We start from the raw sequence: 8020 nt of genomic DNA, 5'->3' as shown, positions 1-8020 counted from the left end.
GCTCTCCCTGCCCCTTTGCTCACAAGGATGCAAATCCAGTTGCAGCTGCCCCCCATCCCCCACACTGCTTTGTGGCGCTGAGCAGCCCTGATATGCCAGTGACCTGCTCCTGCCCATGCTATTACTCCTCACTCCTGACCCACAGCCCCCTGACCCTGCTGATGCCCCTCACTCTGGACCCATTGCCCCCTGGCCCTGCCAGTGCCCCTCACTCCCAACCCACAGCCCCCACTAGCCCTCCGAGCCCTGATGGTGCCCTGCACTTCCGACTCACAGCCCCCTGCCACCTCCCAGCCCTTCCAGTGCCCATCATGGAGACCATACCTCACTTCTCCACCTGCTCCAGTCCTGCCTATGCCAGGAACTGAGAAAAACTCTGTGGGAGCCATACCTTATCAAGGACAGGATCCGCATCGCTGCCTACCTTGAAGGACCGCATGGGTAGTTGGGCAGTGGTATTATTTGTCGCTGCCCCCTGCCACTCACCAATGAAGCCATATTTTTATAAAAAAACCAAACCAGGCACTTTACTTTCAGCTCAGCATGCCCCCACACTGAGTCCAACTCATGGCCAGAAGAGACAGCACATTAGATGGACCCAGCTCACCCAGTGTCTGTATAAATTGGGTGCTTCAGCAGGGGTGGAGTTTGGTGCTTTTATTTAATAGCTGGTTGAATTGCCAAAAAGCCCCACTGAAGTGCCTGAGCTATACAGATACAGTGGAGCCAGGTCCAACTAATCTGCTGTCTCTTCTGGTAAAAAAATGGTTTTGTTTGTTTTTTCCCATATCCGCCAGCGGCACAATCAAAGAAAAAAAGGAGCTGGGGGGAGGGGGGGGGCGTGCACGGCAGGCCAGGAGGGATGGGGGGGAGTTTGGTGGTTGAGGGAAGCAGATTGAATGCTTGCTGGGCGCGTGTGCACATAACCCAGGGTGGGAGGGGGGAGCCTAACGAAGTTGAGGCCAAGCCCCTGGGTTGGGGAGGGAGGAGCAGGCCTGGTACCTTAGAAGAGGAAGACCTGCCGCTCTCCCTGCCCACTGCAGAGCCACAAAGGGCCCCAGCTCTGGCCACGTCAAGCATCTGTCATGGTCCAGTGCCTCCGCTCCCCGCGGGCACTCTTGCCCCATGCCCCCCTCCCTCCATGCCTTCCTGCCGCCGTGGCCTCTCTGCACACACCTGCCAGCAGTCACAGGAGGAGGCAGCCACTGCCGAGGCAGCCAGCAGGCTCCAGGGCACAGGGAGGCTCAGTCCATAGCCCCCAGCTGCCAAGAGGAAAAGCTCCACGCCTGGGCGCCATCCCACTCCGGCCACATGTGTGTTTGCACGCGCACACGTGGCGCCTCCTGCATCCAGTCACTCACCCCTGCTCCGCTCAGCCCCAAGCAGCCCCGCACAGGCTGGAAGACTGCCAGCCTGCAAGGGGAAACACATGTTTCCCACATTTTTCTTCACCCTCCTGGAGTGCTGCAGTGAGATCAGTACTTTGGTTTTCATTTGAAAGGTGTTGCTAGCCCTCGACCACAAATGACTGAGTTAGTAATGAGTTTGCAGGCAGCCTGAAACAGTATTGCTGCCATGTTCTTCAGAGTAAGATGCTAAGTTTGAACCTCCCTGGTGGATTGGGGCTGCACTTACACTACCACAGGAGAGGACTGTGCAGCGATGCAGGTGAGAAGACCTTGTTTCCCCCTCACCGCTCTGCTGTGAAATTGGCAGACCCTGGCTCTAAAAAGGGCTGGGTGGGGGGGGGTTCCTCTCCTTTGATGGATGGAAAAAGGTCACCCAGCTCCCAGACGGATCAGGGTGCACTGATCGGGGGATGAGGGAAGAGGCCTTGTCTGCCCCGAGATAAGTGGGTGTGGATGGCCCTGCATCAGTCGAGTGACTAGCACTTGTGTGAGCAGCCATGACCGGGGGTGTGAACACAGCCCTAGGCTGACAAGTATAAATCTCATCATTGCAAGGAAAACTGCTCCAGACAACTCTGCAAACTGCAGTTATGTTGCATTTACTATCCAATTAACATGGGCAGCTGACTAGCAAACATTTTTGATTTACCAAGGCTTTTAAATTCTCCCTGTCACCAAAACAGCAGAGCGGTGTTGGGAAAAGAAAAAGAAAAACCCAAGAGAAAAAAACAACCCCTTGTATTTACTTTTCCATTTCCAGCAATTGTGTGGAACTGCTGGAAACAGCTCATTAGAGATTACCACAGCATGCAGTGGACTGGCAGATAACCAGCATGAAATGAATAGTGATTGCCAGTGCCATTCAATCAATAGGAGAGCCTATAGCATGGCATACTCCATTACAGCTCCGGAGGGGTGAAGAGGGGTTACTTTCCTGCTGGCAGAACACAGGTCTCTGTGACAAAAGGAAAATGAGGATGCATTTCCACCCACACCGGCATCCTACTTGCAGAAATACCAGCCTTTCCATTCCTAACACGAGGTTAGAGACAGTGCAGTTCCTTTGTTTGGCAAGGAGATAAAAATCCAAAAGTCTATGCCCAGGTCTACCGCTGACCTGCTGCATGGCCTCGGTTAACTTATCCTGGCTCAGTATCTCCCTGACTCCCTTGCATCTTACCTGCTGAAGTTAGGACGTCCCAAAGTTTTGTTCTTGACGAGACACTTAATGAGTGGGACACTGTGCTGGGGGTTGCCTAACAAAATGCATCTACTGTGCAATACCTTTATGTTCAACATGTGAAACATGATGTGTTTTACATATGCGCTGTATGGAGAATCCAGAATCACTGCTTAATTCAAACTGGGGTGGGAGTTAGGCAGCTGATGTCTTGCTGTCAAAAGACATCAGGCAGGCAGAGGCATAAATAGCTTTACACCCTCAGCAGCCCCCTCCCGCTGTCTCCCCTGAACCTCCCTTTCAGTGCCTCCAGGTCTGACTCTGGACAGAGAGGAGCTGCGGTAGTGATGCAGGAGCAGCAGCTGGAGTGGTGGGGCTGTTGTGGGGCCAGAGCATACTGTGGCTTTAAGTAGCAGCGGAGGAGCAGCTGCACTCTGAGCGCTGCCAGGTCCTGCAGGACGGCAGCACCATGGTGCTGCTGCTGTCACTGGCCATGGCAAAAGGTTTGGGGGGAGGGGCTAATCCCCATTAGCCCTGGCCTTCTGCCACCTATGGCATGCACACACACACTGCCCCCCGCCACCCAGACAGTCCCCAAGCCCTGGTCCTCCAAAACCCCCTCCCCCTCTGCTCTCTATACACTTACCTTCATCCAGCTTTCTGGTCGTGTCCTGGCCACCCCCCCAGCAGCTGCTTGTGGGCTGGAATGCTGCAAAAACCCATATTTCCCCTTGCAGGCTGGAACGCTGCAAACCTGAAAAGGGAAACCTGTGCTTTTATGCGCTTTTCTGGCACAGGCTTGTGACCCTTAAAAATCACGGTGTGGGTCTAATTTCATGGTATCTGTGCAGTCCGCAAAATCACAATTTTCTCAGGGCCCTACTTATGGGCAGTCCCAGAAGAGGTGGTTGATTGTTTCTGTCTCCCATGGCAGGATTGCCTGCAGCAGCTGGATAAGCCTCTCTAGCCTGCACTGTTTGTGAATGCCCACACAGGGAGTGCCCAGTGTGCTACCTGCCAGTTCAAATCTCGGTGCTTCTTTTGTAGGTCCTTGTGGAAGATTCATTCCCACAGTCTGGCAGCTGTCACCAGGTAGTAGGTCCACAGGCAATATGAAGTCTCTTGCCCTTACCACCTCTTATCTCTTGCTACGGTTCACCAGGGTTATTGGGCGCTCCTCATGCAGTTGGTATTTGTCCTGGAAGCATTTCAGAACCTTGCAGAATCACAGGGACTCCACGGTCCACAGGCTCACCTTGCCCTGAAGCTACCTGCTTGTGCACGCTCTGCAACTTGCAGTTTAGGCCTTTATGTTGCCTTCTCTGGATCTAGGCTTGCCTCCTTCCAGCCTTCCAGAAAAAGACTCTCATTCTCTTTTTCAAACTGGCCCACTACTCTGTCTGGTTCCAGTATCGGGGTCTGAGGGCTTTCCATCCTGTGTAGTGCTGTCTGAACCCTGATTTATCTTCTCATTGTCCAGAAGGTTTATGTTCAGATTCCACATTCCCCTGCCTCTCTTGGGCTGTAGCTGGAACATATTCACTCAAAGGATCAGAAATCCCTTCCTCTGGACATTTATACACATACTTTTTTTGCAGTATGACATGCTGGATCTCTGGCACATTGGAGCAGGCTCGATTAATTGAGTCTGCTCAGCAGGCAAGCTGACACACCACGCTTCATCACTTGCAGGTGTATGTGGCAAAATGCCCGTCAGTGTGGAGAAAATGGTGGTGATGCGCCTTCAAACTAAAACCCCTTCGATGTGTTTTAGTTCAAAAGTGGACTGCCACCATTTTCTGCACGCTGACGCGCATTTTGCCACTTATACAACTGCATGCGTTGCAGCACCAGGTGCTTGTCAAAGCGCCTGCCACTGCAATGCATGGATGTGTAAAAATGCCCTCTGTTTCCAAGGTGGCCTGCAGTAACCTGCCTGTGATAATTTCTCTGTGTTGCAGGGAATGCAGTCTGTCTCCTTGCTGGAGTATTGCTACCCAACCGTCATTGGCTCCTGACCAGAGTGAGGGGCCGTGTCACCACCTCTCCTGAACAAAGCACAGTCTTTAGAGCTGGGCAGGGCACATCCCTGAAGACAAAGGATGTCTGCCTGCACTTGCACAAGGGCCATTTCAATGGTGGCCCACTTCTCCCTCCTAAGCAGGCTTCTCACATTAACTGAGGCTACAAGGATCTCCATGAGTAAAAATCTGTTGCTGGGGTGGGTCTGTAGCCATCTCATTTCCCTTTTTTTTAGTTTAAGGATTTTCAGGCTCTCTCCCATCTCCAGGCCCATCTGGTCCATCATTTTGCAAGGTCCTTCCAGGTTCATGGCTCCCCTACCTGTCTGGTGTGTGTTCAGGGGGATCCGCTTCTCTTACTCTGGTGGGGTGGCTACCCGGGGAGTTTGATTTGCCTCTCTGGTCCCTGGGATCTCCCTTTTTTCTGCCTCAGCTTCTATGTCAGAGTTTTCACTTTCATTATGTTCTGGAGTCCTTTCCCAGTCTTCTCTTTAGGAGTTTTGGTTTTTCCCACTCCCTCGCTTCTTTTTTTGTCCTTCCCATTTTTTTCAGTCAGTTCATCTTCCCCCTCCTGTTTCTTGAGTTCCTCAATCATCTTTCTTAAGGCTATCACATTTTCTTGGGAGCGGGTTAGGTCCTCCTTTTTGGAGGCAGTTTCCCCGTCTGTTCTCTCATTTTCTTGGATTTTTTTCTGTTCCCTTCTTCTCCGTGTCTGCTGCATTAGGTGTTTGGGGGGCGGGGAGGGGAGGGAGGGGGGCGGGGGCTCATTTTCTGCAGTCTTCCCTTTGTTTTGGTTTTTCCCTACGTTAGCATAGGCCTTGAGGCATTCTTTAAAGATGTACCCCTCTCTTCCACACAGATTGCACCACCATTCCTGATCACAGTCCCTGGCTTCATGTCCCTTTTCCTTGCACATGCCACAGATTTTGGTTGTGCATTGTGCCGTCAGGTGACCCTCCCCTCCACATCTCCTGCAGAGCTTGGGTTGTCCCTGGTAGAAGATGAAACCCCTGTGAGGTCCTAGGGAGATTGAAGTGGGGAGGTGCTGCACTTCTCCTGGAGCCCCAGGTTTGCTTTTAAGCATTGCCTTGGTTCTCCAGGCTCCATCCCATCCAAGACCTTCTCAACTTTTCCCACTCGCTTACACTGCATTTTTAGTCAAAAGCTCAAGTCTTCTTTCTTTACTAGGCCATTTTAATTGTGACCAGTCTCTCTTTTCTTGAGCTTTCCAGAGGAAATTCAAAAAACTTCAGCTGGGGGCTCCCTGTGGCTGCCTGCAGTTTCTCCCAGAACTCTGCCCTGCTCATAGGCACCAAGTATGTGGGGGCCCAAGGGCCCTGGCCCCCCTCAGAAAGAGGATAGGATGACCACCCATCCCTAATTGGGCAGGACGGTCCTGAAATGAGAACATCAAGTCCCAGCCCTGAGCTGCATGACTCCAGGACAGCATTTGTCCCGGATTCCCAGTATCATTCAGGGATCTGGATTTTCTGTTCACTGTGGAAAAATGCAGGAAACAGTGCATTTCCCCTTGCAGGCTGGCAGAGTTCTAGCCTGCAAGGGGCTGCAGGGAGCAGGATCCAAGTTCATGTGTCTCTCTTTATATATATATATATATATATATATATCTCCTCCCGCCAGAAAATCAGCATCTTAGCATCTTGGCATTGTGGCTAAGATAAAATAAACAGCAGGGAGCCTGATCAGTGCCTTAAGGGCAGAGAAAGTAATCGATAGAGCATTGGGATGGCAGGAATGGAGGAGGAAAACCCAAAGCCCAAAACAATAGCAGTGGTGGCTGATAACCAGGAGGTGGAAAGAGAAATAAAGTGTCATAGTTTCATAGTTAGTAGGGTCAGAAGGGACCTAAGCAGATCATCTAGTCCGACCCCCTGCCATGGGCAGGAAGGGATACTGGGGTCAAATGACCCCGGCTAGGTGGCTGCCCAGCCTCCTTTTGAAGACCCCCAGGGTATGAGTGAGCACCACTTCCCTTGGAAGTTGGTTCTAGATCCTAGCCGCCCTAACTGTGAAGTAGTGCCTCCTGATATCTAGCCTGAATCTACTCTTGGTCAACTTACGGCCATTATTCCTTGTTACCCCCGGTAGTGTTCAGGGAACAGGGACTCTCCCATAGCCTGCTGGTCTCCCTTGGCAAGTTTACAGGCAGCCACCAGATCCCCTCTCAGCCTTCTCTTGTGGAGGCTGAACAGGTTCAGGTCCCGTAGCCTCTCATTGTAGGGCCTACCCTGCTGCCCCCTAATAATGCGAGTGGCCCTCCTCTGGACCCTCTTGATGCTGTCCACATCCCTCCTGAAGTGCGGCACCCAGACCTGGATGCAGCACTCCAGCTGCAGTCTGACCAGTGTCGCACAGAGTGGGAGGATCACTTCCTTGGACCTGCTCGTGATGCATGACAAAGTGCAGTTAGCCTTCCTGACCGCGTCCCCACATTGGCGGACCATGTTCCTCTTGGAATCAATAATGACGCCAAGATCCTTTTCTGCCTCTGTGCTGACAAGAAGGGAGTTCCCCAGCCTGTAGGTATGCTGCTGGTTCTTCATCCACAGGTGCAGCACCTTGCACTTGTCAGTGTTGAAACCCATCCTGTTCTCATCCACCCACCCCTGTAACCTGTCAAGATCTAGTTGTAGCCTGCCCCTCTTTTCTAGCATGCTCACTTCTCCCCACATCTTAGTGTCATCTGCAAACTTGAACAAGGTGCTTTTCACCCCTTCGTCCAAATCGCCGATGATGTTCAACAGTGCGGGCCTGAGGACCAAGCCCTGGGGAACCCCACTGCCCACATCCCTCCAGGTCGAAAAAGACCCGTCCATAAAGAATGGAGATGAAGGCCTGGAGACAGAGGGAGAGTGGATAAAGGTGGAAAAGTGGAGAGAAAAGAAGACAATCAAGGTGAAAGCAGGAGCAAATGCAGATACAGCAACAGAGGCAGAGACAAAGAAAGCAGAGGTGAGAGAGTCAAGGCCAGAGGGATGACAGGAGCAGAGGAGAGTGGGAGATGGAGTGGGAGCAGCTGGAGAAGGATCATCAGGAGCACAACAAAAGGTCAGCCCACTGGGAGCGGCACAGCAGGAAGATATAGAAGAAATACTGTGAGATGCCGGTTAGGAGTGGAGACTATGGATAAGGGCGACATGAACTGGCAATCGGGTGCAGAAGGGATCAATGATGAACAGATGATTTTGTGGAGAAGGTATTATTTGAGATATTGGGAGTGCAGGTGGAGCACCTCACCATCATGATTGCTTTCTCTAACCAAAAGACATGGCAGCTGACTTATTGGAACAAAGAATGGTATGACAGGTTTTGGAAGAAATATGCAGAGGAAGGGGGGAGGAGGAATTAAGGGTTAAATTTCATAGCAGCAGAACAGTCAAGGGAAAGGG

Source organism: Alligator sinensis, unplaced genomic scaffold (genome assembly GCF_000455745.1).
Source record: "Alligator sinensis unplaced genomic scaffold, ASM45574v1 scaffold560_1, whole genome shotgun sequence".
NCBI lineage: Eukaryota > Metazoa > Chordata > Crocodylia > Alligatoridae > Alligator > Alligator sinensis.
The sequence above is the reverse complement of the archived record's forward strand: the minus strand, read 5'-3'. Positions refer to the sequence as shown.